The sequence below is a fragment of the Dermacentor albipictus genome, chromosome 9 (assembly GCF_038994185.2).
Source record: "Dermacentor albipictus isolate Rhodes 1998 colony chromosome 9, USDA_Dalb.pri_finalv2, whole genome shotgun sequence".
NCBI classification, from domain to species: domain Eukaryota; kingdom Metazoa; phylum Arthropoda; class Arachnida; order Ixodida; family Ixodidae; genus Dermacentor; species Dermacentor albipictus.
Window position 1 is genome coordinate 5,132,150 of NC_091829.1, and position 26,915 is coordinate 5,159,064.

Consider the following 26,915-nt stretch of genomic DNA (forward strand, 5'->3'; position numbering starts at 1 on the left):
CCTCGTGTGGTGTTCGGACGAGACGGTCATTTGCGGAATCGCCAGCTGCGAGAGAGAAAATCTGGGGGCGTTTGCGCCCTAAGTTTCTCCCTTTGCCTAGGTACCACGGAGGAGAAGTTTCTTTGCTCGTTTTGTATGCGTTTGTCCCTAGGCGAGCCGGCATTCTGCCGTGTGTCGGCTGGCGATTCCTTCACGTCAATGTCTGTGTTCTTGACGAAGCCGTGCGTGCCGTGCGTCGTCCACAAGTTCTCCTCCTGCGTCTCCGTGGATGTTGCTGGTAGGTTTGTTGCATTTTTTGTCGCAACGGTAACATGCGGAACGTGCGACGGGATCAGTGAATCATTGATCAGTGAACCTGTGATATCGAGGATCAATCGGACAACTTTAATGCCATAGCATTTCGCCGTGTCCATCATGCGTTGGTTGTCAGTGCATACTGTACCCTTCAAGAGATTCGCGTGAACATGCATGTCTGCATGTTGAAACATATTTAGCACCCTGTAGCTAGGAAAAGCGAAAGTCGTTATGCAATTTATGGTCGTAGACCACTCTAAAAGGTGATGGCGGCCGCAGTGTTCCGACTGGTGTTATAGAAGTGGCGGGGTGCTTTTTTCGTCCCGACGATATAATGGATTTTCACCAGTACTGCGATAGGACGGTATACGTCACCGGCAAACGGAGCCCTCACGAGAGCACCTGAGCTTACAATGACGATCTGTCTAAATGTACGTCCGATCCTGGCCACGGCGGCCGCATTTCGTTCGATGGGGGCGAAATGCGAAAACACCCGTGTGCTTAGATTTAGGTGCACGTTAAAGAACCCCAGGTGGTCGAAATTTACGGAGTCCTCCACTACGGCGTGCCTCATAATCAGAAAGTGGTTTTGGCGCGTAAAACCCCATAATTTAATTTAATTGTACGTCCGACTTGCCTGAGCACGAGGTCGCGGGATCGAATCCCGGCCACAACGGCCGCATTTCGATGGGGGCGAAATGCGAAAACACCTGTGTGCTTAGATTTAGGTGCACGTTAAAGAACCCCAGGTGGTCAAAATTTCCGGAGTCCTCCACTACGGCGTGCCTCATAATCAGAAAGTGGTTTTGGCACGTAAAACCCCGATTATTATTATCCGACTTGCCTGCTTTGCTTCCGTTTCGCTAGCTCTGCGGCTCCCGCTTACCGATTTATTGCACATGGTTTTGCTGAAGAACCTTTATTTATATCGAAGGGGACCATTCAAATATTCCATTTAAAAGTCAGAGAGCAGCGTACAAAAACCGTTGCACGAGCGAAGGTACTGCTCCAGGAGAGCATGCCTGGTCTACAGTATGGCCCCTACTCCTCGCCCGGGAAGAGACACAAGACATCTTTAATGAGACGAAAGATGGCTCATTAAATCAATAATCCGCCATCACCAACTCGGCACGAGCGCCGCACGGGCGAGAAAGTCTTTCCGACGTACACCCACTTTAGCAGTACATTTCAACTCGACATAGGTCACAGATTTCCAGAAGCACAGGCTGGTACACTTGGCTCACTGTAGCCCAGTACTGCCCGGTACTGCCATTTTTATGAGACACCTGCTGCTGCTATCCCTTGCCACAACTGCGCGTTCACTTCCTTAACAGTGCCAGGACTGATGCTTGGCATCAGTAGCATTCGTGACAGAAAATGCTTGCTCTTTGGCAACTGATGACCCAATTAATTTGCTACTTTCTTCTGAAATTTGTGCTCATAAGTGCTGCTCTTGTTGTCACTGTCAAACTGATCTCCTTTGTGTGATCCCTTGTACTTTTTCTGTACCCTTCTCCCTGCACATGCTTGATCACTTTTTGTTGCTCTTCCCTGTTGCCATTCCTCTACAGTGGCACTGTCTTTTGCTATATGTGCCTGGCTGTCTATTGCTTATGCCGCATGTTCAGTGTAATGATTTCCTTTGCCAGATACGTGAATTATTAATTGCTAAAAAAACTTTTATCTGCAGGGTCTCCTGGAAATTCATCCACAGCTGGAAACCAATATTGTGCTTCATCCCAGACCACAGCTTATCTCCACATCAAAGCCTTTACATCTCCAGTCTCACTCACGTTCGCTCTGAACAGAAAAAAAAAAAGAACAGTTGCTGCACTTCACAAGGCAAGAATCCATCTCATCATTTTCTCCTGCTGGGGGGGGGGGGTGGGGGGGTATTCTGTAAGAGCACACCTAGTGGGCTGTCCATTTCGGCCACTGCTGATTGGATTCAGCTGTGAGAGGAGGAGACCAGCAGCCCTAGCCAATCAGTAGCGGCCAAAATGGACAGTCCACTAGGTCGGCTCTTACGGAATACTCCTCCCCACCCCCCTGCTCACCACATTTTGCCTGCTGGGTTTCTCTCGTCATGTATGACTTTGCACATACTTTTCGTTCATGTTCTCCTTTCTGCTTTGTCACTACACCTAAGCTTTTTTTGTCGTTGTTCAAGCAATAGCTCTTCATTGCCATTGCTATTTTCTCGGCCTTCACGTATTCTATTGCAGTCACTAGCGTCATACTTACTAATCAGTGTGGAAATAACGGAAGACACACAGAAGGGCACAGGACGAGGGCTTTCTAATAACTGAAATTTATTGAACACTAGCATCAAATGTCTCTTACCTTTGGTTGCTCCATATAACTTGCTAAAAATGCAATAGAAATTTTTATCATAGGGCATTCAATCTTGGAGCATATTTAAATTATAGCTATTTGCTTTGTGATGAAATATTGCTTTGGTAAAAAACAACTAATTAACTTGGCAAGTTGTTTCCAAAGACTGCATCCTTTGCATGTCCAAATGTCCACACCTTCCAAGTTCCTAAAGAACTTCACAGCTTCAAAGGCTTTTGCTTCATAATTTTGCAGCTTAATTTGGCATTTTATCCCCATTGTTCATCTCGTTAATGTGGCTGTTGTGTGACAGTACCGAGCTTATGACTTAGACCTTAGCATGAAGCAATGCTTAAAAACTGTTGTGCTCTTACACGCTTTATCAAATCACTGCTTTCTTTTAATGTTACTGGTGCTGTGGCTTTGGTGTTGGCTGCGAAACCCAAGGCCGTGGGATCAAATCCAAGCCCCTGCGGCCACATTTCGATCGGGGCAAAATGCAAAAAATGCTGTGCGCCATGTATTGGGTGCACGTTAAACCCAGCTGCTCAGAATTAATCCAGAGTTTCTCACTATTGCATCCCTCATCATCATTTAGTGATTTTGGCATGTAAAACCACTGAGCTTAATTTTTAAGTATTGTCTTTGCCCAGTACAAATCTAGATTTTGGACGTCACTGCAAATGTAACCAATACACAAATTTAAATACTTTGTCATCTAAAGAAGAATGGGACACTATAAAATGCAATAATCACCATTATGTGCCTTGAAGCCAGAACAATATCGGCACGCTAGGAAGCACCATCGCTATTGCCTGTTGCTTGACGACTCCAATACACCTCCTCACGGTCAAACAGAACAGCTTTCACCTCCAACTTTTGTCCACTCTCCTTTGCCTGTTGTCTAATAATCTCGCCAAATTCTATGGTTGCTATCCTGCTCTCCAGCTGTGAATTGTGGTTGAACCACTTCAGACGTCTGTTGACTTGTTTATCTGACACAGTGAAGTAAAAGTGTAGTGCAGTGATGTTGCAGTGATACTCTTGCCAGAATAACCTACTTTTCATGAAACCAGTGTAGTAGTCAGAAGACTGGCATTTATGCCAGCTGCATTGCCAAGCTCCTGCACAAGAGCAGCACTTAGCATCTGAGCATTCGCATCATTCTGAGTATTCTTGCATATCATTTGTGCTCGTTAAACCTTGCTACAAGACATTAATTTTCAGCAGCCAAGCCTGACAGTTCTGGTAAATTTTTTGTGCTCTGAGCTGGTTTGATGCAATACTTTTAATGGAATTTCTTTATTGCTGTTTATTATGTCGTCAGTGACAGGATTTTTTTTTATGCAAGAGTTAAATGGTTCCTTCAGTGAAAAAGCCGGCAGCATCTGTAGCAGCAAAACGGTGCCTAATTTCCCGTTGACTGTGACACCATGTGAGCACACGAGGTGCGCTCATGACACTAGCTTGCACTTGCTGGCTCGTGTCTCAGCAGAGGAACGCGAACAAAGGGGAACATCTGCTGCTGCGCTATTTCGCGAGGGGAGAGTGCATTGCTATGACAACACATCACCTTCCCTCTCGCAAGCCTGTATTACCACCTGTTCCTTGTCTACTCAAGCTCTTGTGTGTGTTCTAACTGCGCCTCGGTAAGGCTAAATCAATATATGCCAAGCGTCTTAACGTGCCCGCTGGCCTGCGAGGAGTTCATATCTCGGCCTGCTCAGTGGCGTTCAGTTGGACATTAAAGTATTCACAACTCATAAGAAGTGCTTAGGCGTCCTCGGATTTTCTTCGTACTTAATGCACAAACTTTGAAGTCATTTTCCATGGCGAAATTAGTTAAATATCATCGTCCCTTGTCTGCTGTCCGTCCTTTGTGTGAGTCTTATACATCTTCGCAGCCACTCCTGTCATGCACAGTAATTTGTGTACTTGTGCTTGATTCTTCCATGGCATATGATTAATTAATGCATTTTATTTGCATGATCCAACTAAACATGATCTCAAAAAGCTTCACTTGACTGCTCACTTGTCCCTGTGGCTACATTGTGTGGATGTACTATCACCATCAAATGAAATGCAAACAGCACAGTGCGTGCCTGTAGCATCACTGAATGTATAGTGCACACACTTCAATCATCACCCTCACAGGCATGCACATCTGGTTTCACAACACTGTGCAATGATGTTCGCCCTATACTGAGATATTTTTCTTTCTGTTTTGCTTCTTGTTTTCTTAGATTTTTGGGTTTTTTTTGCTTTGAAATAAAAGGAAAGCATAACAGAAAGAAAATTTGACTGCATTCAATGTGTTAGAAAATGTTCACTTCAATTTTTTTTTTCTCACACTTGAATCAAAAGCAGTGTGGCAACACTGAGTCTTGATGAAATGAATTGGCAGCCTCGGAAACTGTTCCCACTGGTAATCGAAGCTGATCTTGAAGGCCATGCTTTGGTCTACTGCAAAAACTGGAACTGATTTCAGGAGCTGGGAAATACGTTATGGCCCTCATTCATTGTTTTGCTTTTGCATCTTGGCAGTTTGCTGCTGCTATTTATAGCACAAGTGAAGGAATTGTAGCACAAGTAACACTGACACCTGTGCTGCCCTTTTTCGTGCCAGAGTGTGTGAAGGAAGGCTGCTATCTGGTCTTGAAATCCATCGAAGCAGCCTTATTCCCAGACATCACACAGCCTTGCCAAAATGGCGGTTGGCATGAAGGGTCTAGAGGCAGCGACTTCAAATAGAATTTTCGACTTGTCGTACCAGAAATGGTTTTATTTCCAACAAACTTTGTTGGCTGTCCTCCAGGCGAAAAGCTGCAACATACAGCTTTAATGTGCCTGAAGGCCCTCGCATGGCAGCAGTAAGTCTCCTATCGGCAAACATATAACATACGAAACATTAATCTATTAGGATATACATTTACAATGTAGCAAAAGAAATGTGTGAAATCTAAAGAAACATTCATCTTTTCAGATAATTATATAGTATTTATAAAATAAATTCTTAATGTGCAACAAAGCCAAGATGCATATTATATGTATTATATGTCCCAAAATATCACATTTCAAAAATAAGCACTACAGACAATATGTCTAGTATGTACACTTGCGCACAAAATATTACAGGGTGTGCGAGCGTGTGGCAAAACGACCCTTCTCCCCTTCTAGCTGTGCACCCATGGTATCGAGTTTGCACGCATGCGCATCCCTCCGAGATTGCAAGCGTGCATGTTTCTGCACTTCCTCCTTGTGCGCTGGCAATATCCGAATGTAGCCGTGAGGTGCCTCTCTTGCGATGGGCGCTAAACTATGTGAAGCCTGAGCTTGCGTGTGCCGCTGCGGCTGCTTTTTGTCGAGTCACGAGCGCCGACGCATATGGCCCGGTGGCGAACCCAACAAGTAATTTTTTTTTTTGAGCTGCACCATTTCGTGTCCAATCTTTGTTGTTTCTTTTTATGAATGGGGCATTCTCCCACAGAAGAGCGTGTCAGAAAATGCCCCTATAGAAGGAGACAATGTCAACTCCCATTGAAGACCAGCAGTTAGGACACAGAGACAGAGAAGCTGCCGGATGGATCTGGGACAGCGACGCTGGCCTGTACTTTCCTATCGTCTCCATTATCCATGGCAACCTGGTATGAAGAGCATGTGTTAGCCATTTATGCTTGAACTACTTTTTCCTGGAAACAGTTAACAAAATGTTTTGCATGGAACAAAGAAGGTATGTTCACCTGCACAAGTATTGGCTCATAGGGAAGGCTGGCACATAGGCTGGAGGGATCAAGGTCGGGCATGTTGATCTGGACTGCACTTTTAACTCGAAGTCTATGGCAGCCTGAAAGCAAGAGTGCTTATGCTAATTTTCTGTTTGCCCTACGACATAGAATACACTGCCTACTTAAAGTACTCGGTAAAGCTGTTGAACAAGTCCATCTCAGGAGGAATTGTAGAAGCCCGGTAACCAGAGAAAGTTGGTATTATTTCACTGACTGACTGACTGAATAAACTTTATTGAAACCAGCAAGAGATGGTGACTGGGCCTAGGCCTCCCACGTGGGGACGTCGAGGTGTTGCCTCTTCGCCGCCTCGCAGGCCTGCTGGGTCGCCCAGAGTTGGTTGTCAAGGTTGGGGCTACGCAGGGCAGCGTGCCATCTCGACGAGAGGGTCGTGGTGTTAGTGTCGGGGTATTGGTGCCTACAGTCCCAAAGCATGTGTGGAAGTGTGGCTGGCTGTGTCTTGCAGGTATGGCACGTGGGATTGGAGTAAATGTCTGGGTAAATCTTGTTATAAAGTTGTAATGAGGGGTAAGTATTGGTTTGTAGCAGGCGGAAAGTTGTAGCCTGCGCTCGGGATAGTTTGTTGTGTGGGCCGGGGAAGGTTCTACGCTCTAAGTAGAAGGACTTCACAAGATCATTGTAGCGTGTCAGGCGATCCCTACCGGTGGGGGCAGCCTCCCCTTCTCCCGCGCGGTCAACTAGGCCTCGCGCTAGGGAGTGGGTAACCTCGTCGAGGTTGGGGAGGTGCGGGTGGACGGTGCCTGCATGAGCCGGGAACCAGACGAGTGTAACCTGATGGTCGGTTGAGCGGGGCTCTTGTTGCAAGATGCGCAAGGCTTGGTGTGAAATACGGCCGTTGATATAGTTGATAACGGCGGATCGGGAGTCAAAGACGATGGTATGGCATGTTGGGTCTAGGGTGGCTAGCGCGATGGCCACTTCTTCAGCTTCCTCAGCGTGTGGGGTTACTAGGCTGATAGCATGTTGGAGAGACCCTTCACGCGTGGTGACGGCTGCAAAGCGGGTACTGTGAGGATATTCGGAAGCGTCGACGAAACTCACACCGTCGTGGCGAGTAAGCGATTTGGTGAGAACCGTGGCACGTGCTGTGCGACATGCGTGGTTGTATTTGGGGTGCATGTTTCTGGGGATAGGATCGGTGTGAATCCAAGCTCGTATGGTGGAGGGGATCTAGTGCTTATGGCCGTGTTGATGGTGGTAGGTGATGCCGTGCGAGGTGAGGATATGGCGACCCGTGGCTGTGAGAGTGAGTCTCTCCAGCTGAGAGCGACGTTGGGCCTCGAGCTCGTCCAGTGTGTTATGGACGCCTAGTTGAAGGAGGAGGTCAGTGCTGGTGCAACCGGGGAGGCCGAGGGCTTGTTTATAGACACCGCGTAGGAGGATGTTGAGCTTGGTTTGTTCAGCCTTGTACCAGTTTAGATACGCAGCAACGTAGGTGATGTGGCAAATTACGAAAGACTGGATTAACCGGAGCAGATTCTCCTCTTTCATACCCCCACGGCGGTTGGAGACCCGCTTCAAAAGTCTCATGGTGTTGGCTGTATTTCTCTTGATTTTGGCGAGGGCCATGCCATTCGCTCCGTTCGCCGCTATGAACAAGCCGAGCACACGGATATTGGTGACGAGGGGTATGGGGCTGCCATGCGTGAGTTGAAGCGCAATGTCTTCGTAATGGCGTTTAGCGGTGGAGTATTTTGGACGGCGGCCACGGAGAGTAGGCCTGTAGAGAAGGAGTTCGGACTTTGCAGGGGAGCAGCGAAGCCCCGTGCCTTGGATATAGGTCTCGACTGTTTCAATGGCGGATTGTAGTGCCGTTTCTATTTCGCCATCACTGCCTTTGTGGGCCCAGATGGTTATATCGTCAGCGTATATGGTGTGGGTGACACCGTCCACTTGCTGCAATCCTTGGCAAGATCGATCATGACAAGATTAAAAAGCATTGGGGAGATAACGGAGCCCTGGGGGGTTCCCGCGCTGCCCAAAGTCTGGGCGTCGGAGCGGAGATCCCCCACCGAAAGGAAGGCCGTGCGATTAGAGAGAAAGTCTCTGACGTAATTATAAGCGCGCGCACCGATATTAAGGCATGAGATGCGGTCAAGAATGGTGGAATGGGCTATGCTGTCAAATGCTTTTTCGAGGTCGAGGACGAGTATAGCTTTAGTACTACGTGTTCTATCTTCTAGTATATGGTGCTTAAGTTGTAGCATGACGTCTTGGGTCGACAGGTGGGCCCGGAAACCAATGACAGAGTGAGGATACGCTGCAGTGTCTTCCAGATGGGTGTTGATTCGCGTGAGGAAGGCATGCTCCATAACCTTTCCCACGCATGAGGTTAGTGAGATGGGACGAAGATGATCGAGGCTAGAAGGTTTGCCAGGTGTGGGAATAAGGATGACCTTTGCTGTTTTCCAGGCCGGCGGAATGGCACCATTACGCCAGCAGTCATTGATATAATCTGTCAGGTGGGTGATGGTGGCATCATCCAGATTACGGAGGGCTTTGTTAGTGACCCCATCGGGCCCAGGGGCAGAACGGCTGTTTAATTTATGCAGGGTGGCTTGGATCTCAGCGACACTAAAGTCTTCGTCCAGTGGGGGGTTGGGGGCCCCGGTGTAGGAGCCGTGAGATTGTACTGGGCCCACGGGGAGATACTTGTTGGTGAGGTAGTCTAAGACTTGGGCGCGGCCCTGTTTCTTCCTTTCTGTATAGAGAAGTTTAGTGAGGCGATCTTGTTGGGAAGAGCGGGTGGCTTGACTATCGAGGAGGTGTTTGAGAAGCTTCCAAGAAGAGGGACAATGGATCTGTCCGTCAGCAGTATTGCACAGTTCAGTCCACTGCTGACGGCTCAGAGTGAGGCAATGGGCTTCGATTTCCTTATTGAGGAGGGCTATTTTAGCGCGGAGGCGCCTGTTGAGACGTTGCCCTTTCCAGCGGGATAGGATGGATGTTTTAGCCACGAGGAGATGGGCCAATCTACTGTCCATGCGCTCGAAGGGGGCATCGGTTGTAACGGTGCACGTGGCTACATTGGTATCGGAGTGGAGATTTCGGGTCCATGCATCAATGTCCTCTATGCGTTCCGCGTGCTGGTCAGCGGATCGATGCTTGCGAAATGCATCCCAGTCAACCCAAGTGAACTCACGGGGTTTGGCAGTAGCTGCAGCTAAAGCCCCTCCATCCGCGCGCCACCGCCGCTCTCTTAAGTACCGCCAACCGCCTTTTCCCCTCACACCAAATCCGGTTCCGGCATTTCCGCTTCCGGCGTTTCCGGTTCCGGCATGTCCGGTTTTAAGATTTCCGGTTCCGGCGTTTACGCTTCCCGGAGTTGCGCTGCGAGAATTTCCACTGTGATTGCAGACGATGGTGAGACGCCCGTGCTTAGCCACCGGTGCTAATTTGAGTAGCTCGCTCTAGCCATTCCACCAAGCGTCATTCGTGTGCATCTACGTGCTTGTTTGCGTACGCTGCGCCCGCGCGCTTTGCCTGTCGTCCCCTTTCTCTGACAAAGTGCGGTGAGCCATGGGCTGGGGCACAACACACGAACATAATTCGCCGTACACATCTGCTCGCGTCACAACACTAACGCAATTCGCCGTACACCTTTGCACGCGTTACAACACGCGCGCACGCACCAATTCACTGCACACCTCCGCGCATATCGCACAAGAAAAGCACACTTGCTTTCACCATGTCACTGAAAGCCTTCCACGCAAATTTGAACTTGTTATATTTCATAGCTTCACGTCATTGCAGTTCTTCACGCAGTGCACGCACTTGGGACGTTCGTTACCTTCGATCTGCCGTACGAGACAAGTTCAACCTCAGAATCAACAGCATAAACTCTATGCGTCTGCCGTACAAATTGGCGTCGCGAACTCCATCACTAAAGTCCCTCCGTACGTGCTGGCTGAAGGGGATGTATGCTTCAAAACAAGAAGAATTCAAAGGGGACAAGCTGTTGTATTCCGCTGAAGTAGTAGTTTGCGGTCGCTATTTTCCAAATGCACGAAAAACGGGAGCGGTCTCCAAGCACCCAAGCACTGCATTCCACTGTACGTTGTCTCTCGAGGCACAACCCGTCGCAGGTTGACGCGAAGCAGTGAACACAACCAGATCGCCGATTACAATAGGCGGTGGTTCTTGGATGGAATCGCATTAACTGTTTCAACCGCAGCTGGTGCAATTAAAGCCTCTCCGTAGACGCGAAAGTAAACAACGCTAAAAACAGCGTCACTTCCACTCGGAACAGGCAGCTGAAGCTACGTAAGTTCCGCTTGACGCCGGAAGCTGATGGGGTGAGTGGGAGAGGAGCGTGGAGGAGGAGGGTAGGTTGGCGGTACTTAGCATGGTCGGCGGTGGCGCGTGGATGTAGGGGCTTTAGCTGCAGCTATCCGAGGGATAAGTATGGCAATGATGGAATGGTCACTACTGAGATCATGTTGTGTGTTGCTCCATTGAGCGTTGGTGACGTTCTTGGTAAATGTCAGGTCGGGGGTCGTGTCGCGGGAAGTGGAGCTACCGAGGCGTGTGGGGAACGTGGGGTCTGTAATGAAAGTGAGGCCGAGGTCTTGGGAGTCTTTCCAAAGGTTTTGAGCCGCCGTCGTCGAGTAGCCATATCCCCATACCGTGTGGGGGAGATTGAAGTCTCCACCGATAACGAGGGGGTTGGTGCCAGCTACGTTAAGGGCCTTCTTGAAGAGGGTGAGAAAACGGCCTCGAACTTTGGCAGAGGGATGGCTGTACACGTTAAGGAGAAAAATACTTTCCTTACGTCTCCTGGTGGGGATAAGTTCAATGAGAAGGTGGTCGATGTTTCGGTCGTGGAGATTGTGTTCGATGGCGGTGATTCTCTTGTGGACGAAAGTGCAGAGGCGGCGAGAAGCAGGTATCGGGATGAAAGGTTGGTAACCTGGGAGGGTGACCGAATCGATATGGGTTTCCTGAATCATGATGACGTCCGGTTGCCGGGTGAGGGTACGAAGGTGTTGACGGATGACTGGCTGTTTGCGGAGATAGCCTCGGCAGTTCCACTGCCAGATAAGTGTATCTCTGTTAGTGTGGGCCATGATGGGGATTGGGGGATGCCGTCAGGGGCAGTGCGGGGGGTTTGGAGGGTAGGATGAGCGGGCACGGGGAGAGTTTGTACGTGGGTTTCAATGTTTGTGACGCGCTGTGCCAGTGCGAGAACGGCGTGTTGCATGGATTTGACTGCGTTCTGGAGTGCGGTCATCGTGCTTTGAAGTGAGACTAGCATGTCCTTAACCTCTGAGCGCACTTGGCTCGTGGCTCCCTCTTGGAGGGCCCGCTTTTTGGGGGCTGGTGTCAGTGGAGCGTCGTGGCTAGAGGAGTGGGACGCTTTGGTGGGTGGTGTAGGAGCAGGTGTCTTGGATTGTTTAAGATCGCGAACCTCTTGCGAGAGCTTGTGAATTAGGTCGCGCATAATGGCATTTTCTTTTTTGAGGTGAGCTATTTCTGCGTTATCATTGGTGCTCGTGGACTGTGGAGAAGGTGTGTTGCGACCCTCTCGCGAGGTGCCCTTAAGGGCTTCTGCGAAGCTCACCTTGTTAGTAGGAGACTTGGCGGGTGGGGTATAGGTAGATCTGGATCGGGAACGGCGCTGTCTCGAACGTGAAGGGGTCCGGGAACAATGTTGCCTCGAGCGTGATGGAGTCCGAGATCTGGAGCGGGGCTTGGAGTTCAAGGGCGGGAAGTCGCTTTCTTGAAGGGTGGCTTGCATTGCAGCTCGGCGTTCCCGAATGCGCTTGCGAATAACGTATGGTGTCTTGCAGCGAGCCGTACACGATTTGTCCGCTGTAAGATGAGGGCCGCCGCACAGTGAGCATTTGGGGTTACACGTGTGATCGGGAGGTGGGTTGCGGACTCCACAACCTCTGCAGATCTTGTTATTGGGAAAAGGGCAGACATCCATGCGGTGTCCGAGGCGGCCGCATTGGTAGCAAATTTCTATTTGCTTGCGGAATAACGAGCATGGGATTAAGGTAGCTCCGTAACAGACCAGATATGGCACGTCGGGGCCACTGAAGGCGATAACAACGGTGGTTGTTGTTCCAATGCATTTTGCGGCTAGTGCGAGGGGGTTGTGGGTATTGATGATATTGGCGTTGACTTGCTGTGGGTTATCGGAGAGGGGGATTCCGCGGATGACTCCCTTCGTGGTGTCCTCAGCGGCCGTCTCATACGCGTTAAGATCGTGCGTGACCCCATTGACTTGAATTGATTTTATGCAGACATACCGGTCGGCGTTCTGCAGACTTGGCGTACTTACAACGACAATGTTTTGTTGGGTGTTGGGGCACACCGTGTCTTGCTGAATATCTGCTGGGCTGAGCTGTGCGGCTTGGAGAACGGCTGTAGTCACGGTAGGACTACCAATTTTGGCAATGTTGAGGGCTCCCTTGGGGCGAATGATAATTTTGATTTGGTTGGAAGGTAGCGGAGGCATGCGTCCAGCCTTTAGAACTTGTGCCTTGACTGGTGGCCGGTCTTGGAACGAGAACGAGTGCTTGAGGTTTGGGTAGAGTCATTTTGGGGTGAAGAGTCGTCCCTCAGCTTCGCCGGTTGGCGAAGGCGAGTTGTTCGCCAGCCCGTCTCGGCGGCCACTTCGAGCTCCATGCTCGTTGCTGGGGCAGAGAAACTTGATCGGCGATACGGAGCTCGCTCGAGTGCGCGCCGCGCATCCGGTGCGCCCGGCGTGCACGCGCGGCGGCGGCGTGGGCGATTCACAAAAACGTTCGCAGCACAGGAAAATGTCCGTAGCACAGGGAAATCGAGTGTTCCACCTGAAAATGAGGCGTCTACGGAGTCCTGGTATCTTCACGGATCGACTGGTGTAAAAATTAGGCCACAATTCGCAAGAAAATGCTGCAAAATCATTTCACGAACACAGAGCCGACGTGAGCACGTCTACACTCCTCGGCGATCGCAGAGCCTCCCCTGATTTCACTGAGAGGGAAAATTAATTTGCACCCATTCAAATCTGAACTACTGGAGGCACCAGCACCTAAGCCAGAGAACCAGGGCTAGAGAGGCTAGCCAAGACTGCTTTCATCAAAACTCGTAGTAACATGATGGGAAGACGTCTGCCAGCCAATAACCGCTTCAACTAAAACTGTGCAGCATAACGTGGACAAAGCAAGACATAAAAGCTATAGAGACAAGCCCACGATAACTATGCTCATCCCTGTAATGTTGTTTTCCTTTTTCGACGATGCATGGCACAGTTTTACTTCAAACTCGTGTTTACAAAATGGCCTCATACTATGTTTTATTGTGGAGTAACTGTTTATTCTGTCACATAGTCAGCGAGATCATTACAACAGTCAAGTGAAATGTTTACCTCTGCAAGCAGCAACAAGCTTTCAGCACAAGCTTGCATGGGCTGTGAATATGCACAGAGTAAGTGTACGACATGGCTTGTTGTGTCAGGTGTACTGTCACATTGGCCAACTGTATGAGGAAGCTGGGAGGTTCGAAGCTTGAGAGTACTAGTTATAATAATGGGAAGAATGTCATATAGCAATAATTCATTACAATTGAACCTTGTTGTATGAAACAATTATAAATATAATTATTGCTTAAATAACAGGTGGTGAATCACCAAGAGAATTACATGTATATGAAACTTCATACATCAAACTTGCTCAAACAGTAAATCGATATATTGAACTCCGCAGCATTGGACATTGGGACACATATTAAAGGCTTCACTGCAGTACATTGGCAGATCCTGGTGGCGCAAATAGGACCTACAAATTCTGCATGGGCTAAAGGGCAGAAAGCGCTGCTCTGAATGTATCTATGTAGTCAAAGCCTTGTTAACAAAGTGCTCGCACCTTCAAAATCCTTCGCTATGCAGGTCACTTTGTTTTAAAGGTTGCGCAGCTCACTGCTCACAATAGCTAAGCACTTTCAACAAAAGAAAATCTTTAACAAGAATTCAAGAGAGACTTAATGAAATAGACCGCTAATCTTTCTCTGCAAAATATCCTTGACAGCATGTTCTACTGTAGCCACGCTGTGCTCCATTGAGGTTCCCAGCTTGCTCTCCAAACAAATGCAGGAACCATGCAAAGCTAAGCCCCCGATTGTCTAGTGCCCCTAAGCCTCCCTTGCTACAAAATTTTTGGTCGCCTTCGTTGACATTTGCGGCCTATCCATGCATTCGTCAGCCGTTGGTCCGTTACAAGTAGCATATGAGGTGAGTGAATCCTGGGGCAGAGCAACAGAACTAGTAATATCAGCACGCTCTTCAAATACACTGCTGTTAGCGCTAGGGCACAGCTTACCCTGGTGACATCTTCGCGGGGCAGTGGCGGCACTGCTGCGGCATTCGTTTTATAAACATAAATAAGCTGCCAGGGACGCATAAGTTTCTTTGTTTTACAGGCAAATTAATTGTGGTCTTCATTGTAGAGCTGTTCGATTGTAATCTAGTGCTTATGCCGACGCTACTTGCTGCATGCAGCGGTTCGTTTTCCTCACGTGATAGTGTGTGACGCTGTTGTATCTCAGCTTTCGGACTTTAAAACCAGCAAGCATCTAAAATGTGCTGCATAATAGACAGTTTTAGTTTAGCGTACATCACTGCGCATGCGCAGAACGCTAAACGACCCATTGCATATAGCGTACACACACTATTTCTCAGATTTAGCATTAGCGTCTGTGTGGTTTGCGGAATTTGCGTGAAACATGGCGGCGGCCCCGGCTGCCAGCTTCAAATTGAATTTGGCGTTGCTTTTGTATATGGGCTTCGTTCTTAGCAACTGACTGTGTAAATGGCTTTCGCTTAGTCTCAGGCTGCTACGATGACAGAGTATTATGGATAACCTTGTAGTGTTTTCGAGATCGCTTCTCGTTTCGAGTGAGTCGAAGCCTAACGAAAGAAACATCCGACATGTTAGCACCACCTATAGCTACAGTCGGGAGATAGCCGCAATGAAGGCACATGGCCTCTGAGATCTGAACATCTCACAGGCCAACTAAAACTAAAAAAAAATGTGTGCTGATTAGCATACGCTATATATACTATGGCATACGCTACAGTTGCGTACGCTAAATTAAAGCTGTCTAATGTCAGACCCATAAGTTAGCTTCATCCCAATACAGTGGTGTTACGCATTCAACTATGCACTTAGCATTGTGATGAAGTATACCAACAGTGGGAAAGGGTCACAAACACTGGACATAGCAAGGTTACGCGGTCAAGCATACCATAGCGCTGAAGCATACTGAAAGTGGAAAAAGATAAAATTACATGCAGAGTATCCTGTCGGAGTTATCTAAATGATGCATAAGCATTTGCTGCTGATCACCTACTGTTTTGTCATCATATGTTGCTGCGTTTCATATAATTGCGAGAAATGCCACGAAAAAATCATGAAATGGAGAAGCGCAGATGCAACACCAAAATGTTAAACCAAGACCAGCATGAGTATGAAGCAGAGGCCAGTAGTGGCACTGTTCACTCCTTTTATATCATGGTGCGTTTGGATGATGTTGCTGCTTCATGGAAGATGAGCACTGGCCAATGCGTGCTGTTCTACGTGACGTAATTGAACAGTGTCACGTTAGGTAGACGTCATACGTAGATGTGGTCAATGATGCTGCCTCCTCTCGATGCAAACCATTATCAACTGTACATCAGCGGCCGCTGCTTATGGCGCGGCTGCGCAGGCCCGATCTTACAATTCGCTCGCTCATGCCGGCCTTATCTTGAAAGCAATCATCTTACGTGACGGACAGGTTTCCTCATTGGGTAAGCATAGAATCCTTTACGCATGTGTCTCTTCCTTTGACTTTCCCACTCCAGCTGCTAATGTCACACACGCCACGTCGGGAAGGGGGGGGGGGAGGGGGGTGTTCAGAGTGTGTATATACATGACAGGCACAAGTAAGAGAGGAAAGGAGATGGGAGAAGCTTGTTTTCACCCCACTGCATCGAATGTGCACAATGCCCTCTGGAGCTCCCTGGCCGTTGTCACATTAGCCACCTGACAGCTGCAATTATCCGTGACTCCTTTCGGAAGCACTGAAGAAACTGCAGCGCTTACGTGCGAGGCGAGAGGGGACACAGATAGAACTGTAGAGAGAAGAGGGAGGAGAAGAGGCAGTTCCCGTATAAGATGGGGGAAGTGACATGAGAAGGCAAGGAAACTCCACTAACATACAACAGCGGTTGTGGGGTGCTTATGTTCAAGGCACAGTGCAATATGTTGCTGCTATTTCTGAAAAAATAAAGACCATGCAAATATGTCAAGCGGGCAACTCGCACAGGGCGTGCAGAAGCAGAGCCGCATTAATTAAAATGCACCGCAGCGTCCAGGAAACACTACAGAAGTGGTTGACCGTCAAATCAACACTTCTGTGCCTGCCGCATTAGCTCTGCTGCTATGGCATTGCGAGAGGTCATGGATTTGATCCCAATCGTGGGAGCCACATTTCGACGGGGGCGAAATAGAAAACCCATGTGCACTTAGATTTTGGGACACATTGAAGAACATCACGGTGTCAAAATTAATCTGGAGTCTGCCACTATGCCGTGCTTCATAATCTGAGTGTCGTTTTGGCACGTACAGCCCCATAATCCAATTCAAGTTTAATACTTCTGCCATAACGCGATGTGCCATATGAGGAAATCACAACACTCAACCCTCTCAGGGGTTATAAGATATGGCCCACTAAAATGCCTCATGCAAACACCTCTCCCTGTGTGTTCTGCCTATTACGCAGGCAAACAGCAGTGGTGCCCACAAGGTAACGTTTAACATCAATTCGCCAATCTCATGTTAGCCTAAACGTTGAAGAAATTAAGCTTTAGCCGTCAACACTGCTAATTATCATCAATCAGAGCATCCAGCATGGAAAGCTTCACTTACATCAATTCCCACAGGGTGTGGGATCTGCATAATTTTTCTCTTTTTCCTCATTTTTGTGTGCGTAGCATGAACAGGAAGATGTTCCAATGAGCTCAGTTTTGAATATATACTATTATATGTGCAATCTCCGGTTACGGTAAAAGCACCGAGACCCTTAATAAGTGTACAGGCAGGGATTTAGAGCTATTTCCGGCAGGGTTGTGGTGATTTGGGTCCTTGCTTCGCCCATCTTGCAAGCTCCGTATACGAGACTGCAACACAGCCTTGCACATGTTCCCGACTATACATGCGCACATGTGCCGTCATCTGTCACAGTATGAGCACCGAGACATCTAATAACTCACCTGACACCCATTCAAAGCTGGTTCTGACGTTGCTGCAGTGATGGACCGCAATACATTACGGAAGCTCCAGTGCATAACACAACTGCATTGTGGTGAAGCGCAGTCTAGGGCATTGGCATTGAAACTTGTTTAAGCAATCACATTTCCTCAAGCCACAACCAACATGCGTATTCGTGCTCTTAAACTGCACAAGGGCCATCCATATGCCGACGTGTCGGAATGTTAAGTCAGGTGTAGTTCCGACCAGAATGCACATAATGTTTGGTATGTCTAGAAAGTGTTCCTAAAGTCACCTCTGCCGCATTACAGTTGAGTTAAGCAAGGAAGCTTATGCAGTGTATTGCATTGAAGCATATTAAAAGCGAAAAATTGCAGTTTAATTGCTGTGGTGATTTAAGCCCCTTGTTTGGGGGGCCATGACCATGCCCCTCTGGAGGGCACAAAGGAGCGAGGAATCATGGTTGGAGAGCATGACACGAACCCTGGCGATGGAGAAACAGCTTTGATGACCTGCTCTACCGAAACTGCACTGCTTGTTCAGCAGGCGTTAATCAAGAAGCTAGAAAAATGAAACCTAGTAGTCCGGATATTTATTGACTACAGCAAGGCTTTTGACAATGCAACACAAGATTCTATTGTGAACAGAGTTGACTGCCAACGGTGTACACGGAATGACACATTTTGTTGTGTTCGTATCTGCTTGATTGCAGGCAATACATTGTCATTGGAAATAGTATTTCCTCCGACAGGGCAATATTGTTAGGTGTCCCACAGGGCAGCATTTTAGGTCCCCTTCGACATTTACGTTAATGACATGATAGACATACGAGGGTTGATCCAGAAATAAGGTTCCCATCAGTTTTAGAAAAAGACAACATTGTTTATTCTCACAGAAATTTACATTATTGGAAAGATGAAACTTACATAATCGGCATCTTTTTCTACGCATTTTTGTATACAGTGCTCCAATTTCTGTATCCCAGTGTCATAGAAGTCTGCCGCAGACCCGTTGAGGAAGCATTTCACCTCTTCCAACTTCTTCATCGCTCCGGAAGCGTTGGCCACTCAAATGTTCCTTTAGCTTGGGGAACAAGTGATAATCACTAGGTGCGAGGTCCAGACTGTACGGTGGGTGGGGCATGACAGTCGACCCAAAGTTTGTCAAAAGTTCCTGGGTTTGACAGGAGATGTCAGGTCAAGCGTTGTCGTGAAGCAGTGTTACACTGGCTGCCAGTCGTCCTCGCCGGCAGTTCTGGATAGCTTGCCTGAGTTTTCATAGTGTTGCACAATAGCTCTCAGAGTTCATTGTTGTCCCACGTTCCATTAAATCGATCAGCAGTACCCCCTTATGATCCCAAAAAACAGTGGCCATGACTTTGCCAGCAGAAGGAGCTTGAACTTCTTTGCGACTGGTGACTCTGGGTGACGCCACTCTTTGGATTTTTATTTCATATTAGGAGTGAAATGAAACACCCACTTTTTGTCTACCATAAAAATGGAGTCCAACAATCCTTCCTTATCTTCTTGACAATTTTGAAGAAACTGGCGAGCACAGTCAAGGCGTTTCTCCTCGTAGTCTGATGTCAATAGCTGCGGTATCCATTGAGCACAACACTTCTGATACCCCAATACTTTAGTCAAAGCTCTTTCCACTGTACCGTAAGAACTTCCAGGAATTTGAGCAATAAGTTCACGGATGTTGATCCTCCTCGATTGAAGCATTTTGCGTTGGGCCATCTTGATAACCACCTTCGAAACTGACGGTCTTCCACTCTGTTCTTCATCGTGGACTTTCTTTCAACCAGCACTAAACTCCCTGAACCACTTTCGGACGTGTTGAACGGACATGCACTTGTCGCCATACACCTCTATCAACTGATGATGAATATCCACGGGTGGAGTCACTTTGGCGTGCAAAAAGCGAATTACGGAACGAATCTCGTACTTGGCGGGATCAACAATGGGAACCTCCATGTCGGATGGCTGCTGAGCCAAGAATGAGCGGTGCAACGAAGCAAAGCGCAGCTGGGGGGAATGGAGAATGGGGGAACAGCCGCGTGCATGAGTGTTGCCGGACTTCACCTCGCACCTTCCCGTGGGGCTGGAGCTCTTTGGGAACCTTATTGCTCGATGAACCCTCGCAGAAACCGAGGCAACAACCATTCTATATGTGGATGATACCAGCCTGTTTGTCTCTGGTCTGGAGGCTTGCAATGTCATTCCTAAAGCGAACGCGCTCCTTTCCACTTCATTGGGATGGTCCAGCCACAACAGCCTTAAAAATATTATTTCTTTCCAGAACAGTTGAAATTACAAATTTACCCAGCACTATTTGCGTCTCACATTAACTACTGCATGCGTGTGTGGGGCACCACCGTGAACACTAACACAAGCTTTTTCTTCAGAAACGTGCTCGTCGGAATTATTGCTAACATTCCATACCTCCACACAACATCACCACTTTTCAAACTGCCAGATGTGAATGGCCTTCCTTTACTGTATTCATATTTTTTCCTCTAACAAAGTCTCTTCACTTGTAAAATTACTGTCGGGACTACAGCCAGGATAGATGGCTCGTGCCAAAAAGGCTAACAATTTATCTAATGCAATCGCTAACCTGTAATGTTCCTTAACTTCTTAATAAGTATGAAAACCAAGGCATTATTAATGTTCAAGAATCAAGAAGTCTTTATTGAGTAACACAAACAAAATGTATACACAGATATTTGGACCGATAGCCAATGAGGCTAGTAAGCGGTGCAATACAAAATAACATAGAGGACAGCAATCACAAACATATTGAAGAAAAACTAACTTTGTAGCCTTGCTTCCATTCCCAAAAAATGTTTCTTGCATGTCAGTTTGAAATTCCTAGCTTGCTTTACTTCAATTGGCAACGAGTTCCAAATTTTCGCTCCTGTAAATTCTATTCGTCTTTCTCCGTACGCATTATGGCAAATAGGAAGGTTAAAATTGCCATTGCTGGCTTGTCTAGTGTTGCGGACGGGAATACTGAATGCACCAAGAGGTAAGGGGTAGTTGGTATTTATAATATTATTAACCATAAGAGCTATTTTGTAATCGCGTAAGGTTGTGAATGACATGATTTGCATTGCGTCAAAAATGTTATTGTTAGAACTATTCGAAGAAGGTAATCCCATGGTTTTCAAGGCACGTTTTTGTAGTCTTAGCAATGGTGTTAAATACGTTTTGTATGTGATTCCCCATGATTCACTGCAATAACTGAGATGACTGTGACATAATGAAAAATGCAGTGATCTAAGAATAGCAGGTGGAAAGTGCCGCCGTGCCTTAGACAAGGTAAAACAACCGTACGCAACCTTTTTACACACACTGTGCACCTGTTCCTTCCAAGACAAGTGGCAGTCGAACATGACCCCTAAATATTTAAAAGAAGACACACTATCAATAACATTGTTGTCAACACATATAGAAAAATCACTTAATTCAATACACTTTTGTTTTGAACGAAAAATAACATATTTAGTTTTTTCAGTGTTTAAAGTTAGATGATTATTACGAAACCAGGTCGAGATACGTTGGAGTTCATTGTTAATAGGATTTTCTATTGATTCAAGTGAGTTGCCAGTAAAGATAAGTGCAGTGTCATCCGCATACATCAAAATTTGAGAACACTGTATTGCATTGGGGAGGTCATTAATAAAGAGCGAAAATAAAAGCGGTCCCAGAACTGACCCCTGGGGTACACCACACGTAACAGTTTGGTATGCAGACTTGAACTGTCTTTATGTTCATGTCTTTATCCGGAAACGCGAAATAATTTTTGGTCTAGAATCATTCATTACATGATGCCTGCACGCGGGAACAAATGTATGGATATCTGTCACTGGAAGTTACTAATGTGCTGTTCTTTCTCTCTCTCTCTCTATATATATATGTATATATATATATATATATATATACACACACACACAGACACACACACACGAACATGACATAACATGAACACAGTGTATATATGTATATATATATTGTACACACAGTGTTCATGTTAGTTTCGGTTGGGACATACAGTTGCACTGTCCACCCCTCTTTACTATTTTATAACTGTGCAATTACCATTGTTAAGCACGAGCTAATATAGTATGTAGTATATCACTATATTGTCACGTGGTAGTGACGTTAAAGAACACAGCAGCAGTACTGTGAAAGACAAAACTAGCTTTTATTGGGCGAACCTGTGCACACAAAACAGGCTACACTTAAAGCACAATGATAGCAGCGAACACAGTCGGCAATCATCGAAAATCTGATCAGCGGGTCCAGCGCGTCAGCTTTTATACAGTAGTCATCGAATGTTCCAGACTTGTTGGGGCTCGTGTGCCTTCCACAAAGTTCTACACCATTTGCGTCACGCGATGAAATCAGATAACACAAGGTTCGGCGACAACAGACAGCGGATAGAAGCATCGATAACTTTCCAGAAACTTCGGATACATGCAGGCGCGTGCCGCACTGTGCGATAAGATTTGTTAGGCGGCGAAACGTGGTCGCCCGATAAATGTATGTATACACGTGTCAATATATAATATATAATTATATGCGTGCTTTATTTTCTTCTACACTGACTGCTGTGCTGTCAAGCACTTTCAAGCTGTTTGCAACAGCTTCTCGCTTGAAGGACCCCAACAAATTGTAACGACTTCTTAGAAATAAAGTTCTGATTATTAGTTGTCTCCGTGCTCATACTGTGACAGAAAACTGGAATGCATGTGTATAATGAAGGAATTCGTGCTGTGTCCCCTCACAGTGGCCCCTTTGCATTCGTGGTATACTTCACCGCAGTGTATGATGGCAAAGTTGACTTTAAGGAACCGAAATTTGCAACGCTTCTAGACTCGTAGATTTTTTCATCGGTGCGTCTAGCCATAGCCACTATGGCCTAGTCCCAGGGAGCCCAAACAGAGGAAACGGAGGTAGAAATTAACGATAAAGGTAATCTAAAATGACGCAGGAACTAGGCAGCCACCGTACCTGCGGTTAATAAAACATTCAAATTTCGACACTTCACGTGCCAAAGCCAAGATCTGATGAGGCACACTGTAGCGGTGAACTGCGGATTAATTTTCACCTCGCGGGATTCGTTAACGTGCATTCAACGTACGGTACACGGGCATTGCATTTTTACCTCGTCGAACTCCGTCGAAATGTGGCCTCCACGACCGAGATGTGATCCCACAACCTCACTTTCGCAGCGCAACGCCAAAACCACTAATACAACATGGTGGGTCTACAAGCCATCAGGCTCTGGTAATGCTGGACCTTGTTGTTAAAGAACTCCTTTAATCAACCACAAGACGTCGGCTGTAATCGCAAACCAGACCTATGACAGCACCAATGTTAAACTATTTGTTGTCACCAATATGAGTTAAGCACATTTGTTTTAGAACTACACTGTACTATTTCTGTGTCAGTGATTACAGGGGAGTCCTTGTGTATCGTGTTAGACATAAAAGGATTTAAAGAGATGCCTACAGAGACATTGCGAAAGTACGTAGCTGGTATTAGTAGATTGCACCAATGATTGGAACATCTTTTTGGAGCACATGGTATAAGCACATGTAATAAATAATGAACAGTGACACAATACATCCAGCGGTCAGATGCAAGTAGTACTGCTAAACATGACAACAGATCACTCTATTCACCACTGTCGGAGTGGCAAAGTTTAAAGTTCGTTTCCAAAAGCATTGCCTGCCTGGGTTACATGTCGTCATAACCTTCCTATGTTATGAATACGTAAAATTTATAGCAGGCCCATCCCAAAAATTTGGGGACGTCCAAAGCCAGTATATGAAAAAAATTCTTCTGTTTGATTCTACTCTAACCTTATAGTCCACCGATTTCAAGTGACTGGCCCAGCCAGTAATGCAGGTGGCATGCAGCTCTTAACAAGTGGGGCGGCTGGAATAGGAATACTTTATTGCAGCACTGGTGGCCTGAATTCAAAGCCTTTTCATTAAGTAACAAAGCTCAAAAAGAACAGTGCCACAGTTATTTTTGTCTTACTGAGACTTGGCTAATACAGCCCACACCCACAGTGGGTGGTGTGTCAGCATGCAGTGGTGGCCTAGCCAGTTAAGGATTTGGACTAGGAAATAAGTAGTCGTGGTGCATTTTGGAGCAGAAAAATTGGTCCTTTTGGAATAGTTGGAGTAGTACAGCAGTAATGTGTAGCCATTTGGTGCAGCTCATTATTACTGCGCACTCAGTAAATGCTGCTCAACAGCAAAGGAAGACACCAAGGCCAACAGCCAGCAGCAGCCAATTAGTACCACATCAGTATGTTGCAAATACTTTCCTTTGAATAGGTAAGAAACCTTCATAAACAATTGAAAAATTCATGCAGAAACTCCTCTGGGACTTAAGTACGCTTAAGCATTGTACCACTTGCTCATCTCCACGCAGCCGAATGTCATTATCAACCCCTTTTCAAGGATACGGCAGCCTGTAATGGAAAATTTCAGAAAGACATCCCAGGGAAAGTAAAAGACGTCCAAACGAATGTTACTGAACTTCTTTCCAAAATGGAAGGAACCTCTGGCGTCACAAGGTAATTCACATGCTTAAGGATATCCAGGACAAACTGGAAAGCATAAAATCAGGACAATTGCAACACGAGTTTGGTGGTAGACGACCTAAGTAACAGATTGCGTCACAACAACCTTATCTTTAAAGCAATTATTGAGCAAGACTCAGAGATGTGGCAGGAAAAGGAAGGGCTTGTAACTGAGTTGGTTTCTAAATATTTAGGCATTGCAGCTGGTGAAATTGAACGTGCCCATAGAATAGGACAGAAAATAGAAGGCCATACTTGGCTGATAATTGTGAAATTCCTAAACTTAAAAAAAAAACACATACTGAAAAATGCATTTAAACTAAAAAAGGTTTGAATCATCTCGTGTGGATTGATAAGGATTTTTCAATGAGGATGCAGTCCATTAGGAAGAAACTCCGAGATTTCGGACGTTCCAAACAAAAGCCCGCTGAAAGGTTCAAACTTCTGTTTGAGAAGCTTCTACTAGACAACACGATTTGTCTTTGACCATACCACTAATGAAGTAAGTGCCCTCCCGAAACGTCATGTCCTCGCAAAAACCCAGTGATGTAAAAATGAACGCTGTGATGCATACGTGTCAATTCTAGTGTCAAACTTCCGCAGCGTATTTCGTAAGCAAGATCACCTCCTGTTCTTATCTTGAATCCTGTTAAGTAGATGTTCTAGGCACCGAAACCTGGTTGTCATTCGATATTTTGGATCGTCCTCGTCTCGTCAGCCTTCATTATTTAGAAAACATAAAACTGAATCGAGAGGTGGCGGTGTGTTAATTGCAGTAAAATCTAGTTTGGAAGCTTGCGTTATTGAAACTAATTCCTGCCTCAAAATTTTAAGGGTTGCGCTCTGTCTGCCCACACATTCTACCTCTGTCATTGGAGTCTGCTATCGTCCACTTGATTCATCCCACTACTTTCCGGATCATCTAAACATGTCTAAGTTTTGTCCAGAACAAGTACCCGACATCACCAATATTTCTTGTCGGCGATTTCAACTATCCCAATATTGAATGGCATTGATGCCGACCCCTGTATGGCACAAGAAAAACGTCAATGCCTATGTTTTCCTGACATGCTCTCAACTTTCAAATTGCATCAAATTGTTTCTGTTCCCACTCATGGTGATTCACTCTGACCTCAGTACTAGCCACAGAACCAAATAATGTAACTGAAAATGTATTGGATGGTATCAGTGGCCACAATATCTTGCATTGTGAATTCATAGGTGCCCTGAAAAAACGTGAAAATAGAAAGAAAGTAATATTTGATTACACCCGCGTGTATGTCAGCAGGCTTGTTAGTGACTTTTCCACCTTTTCTGTCGACTTTTTTCAGTCATTCCCTCATTGCAACATAAACACAAACTGGGTACTTCATGATGGGCTGATCACACTTAAAAGCAAAGCATATTCCAAAATTCAAAATAACAGCCTGCACAGAAAGCACTTGGTTTGTGACGCATGCGAAACCTTTATATTGCAGAGCTAAACTATGAGCATCTGTGGAAGATTGGAGGCCCTATCGTGAGCACGCACACTTATGCAGGACCGTAACAACAACAGCCAAAGATAAATTTTTCAACCATGACATTTCAGACATGCTTAGCAATGACACAAAAATTTAGGAAACCCAAATTATCGAACTTGACGGTACCGTTATCTAAGGATGGTAACATTCTTTCTCCGGCACGTGTTGCTATTGAATTCAAGTTTTTTTTCATCTGTTTTCACAGATGAGACTGGTGTACCTAGAAGCTTTCAGGCCCCTATTTTGCATTCAAGCATGCACAACATTAATATCGCTTCTGAAGTAGTACAGTCCTGTATCGATTGTCTTCCAACTAACTCTGCTCCTGGTTGTGATGGCATCTGCCCTAAACTTCTGAAGATATCCAAACCTGCAATATGTCGCATTTTAGCCAAGCTTTTTCAGCAATGTATTGACACGGGATGCGTCCCAAATGATTGGAAAGCAGCTTGCATAATTCTCATATTTAAATCTGGTGATTCGTCTAACCCATCAAATTACAGACCAATTTCTTTACCAGCATGTGCTGCAAACTCATCATTTCATCTGCTCTAATGAAGTTTCTTACAGAACAAAACTTTTTCTTTATCAATCGGCATGGACTTTTACACGATTGATTATCTTTTTTATCGAATCAATGTAATATCTGTAGACTTTGCGAAGGCTTTTGGCAAGGTTCCTCAATTGTGGCTTATTCATAAACTGACAGATCTTAACATACATGTGAGAATAACTAGGTGGACTACCAACTTTTTAACTAACCGGTAGCAATCAGTTTTCATCAATGACCATTTGTCTCCATTAAATCATGTCAAATCTGGAGTACCGCAAGGTTCCATGCTCAGGCCTATTTTGTTTTTAGATTATAGTAACGATATTAGTAATGGTAGGCGTTTATGATCATAGACTATTTGCTGATGATTGCGTGATCTAGTAACCCTGAGGATACCTGCTACCTTCTATCTTACCTAGACAATCTCTGCAAGTGGGGCAGTAAGCAAGCGGAAATCAACATTAATATTACAAAAGCTATCAGATTCAGGACTACAGCTAAACCCGTGTTATGTAATTACAAAATTATAAAACATGCCCGTAGCCTTGGTATTCACAATATCTGG

General features: G+C 46.2%; 1 long non-coding RNA gene across 2 annotated transcripts in view; it reads left to right on the forward strand.

Moving 5' to 3' along the window:
• The first annotated feature begins 27 nt into the window (after nt 1-27).
• Nucleotides 28-26,915, forward strand: part of LOC139049456 (uncharacterized) — a 37,440-nt gene continuing 10,552 nt past the window's right edge. Inside the window, exons 1-2 of one of the 2 annotated variants that reach the window (XR_011508318.1) lie at nt 28-277; nt 1,985-2,136. This is a non-coding gene — a long non-coding RNA (uncharacterized lncRNA). The remainder of the gene's footprint in view (nt 278-1,984; nt 2,137-26,915) is intronic. The other variant, XR_011508317.1, reaches the window with a different exon arrangement.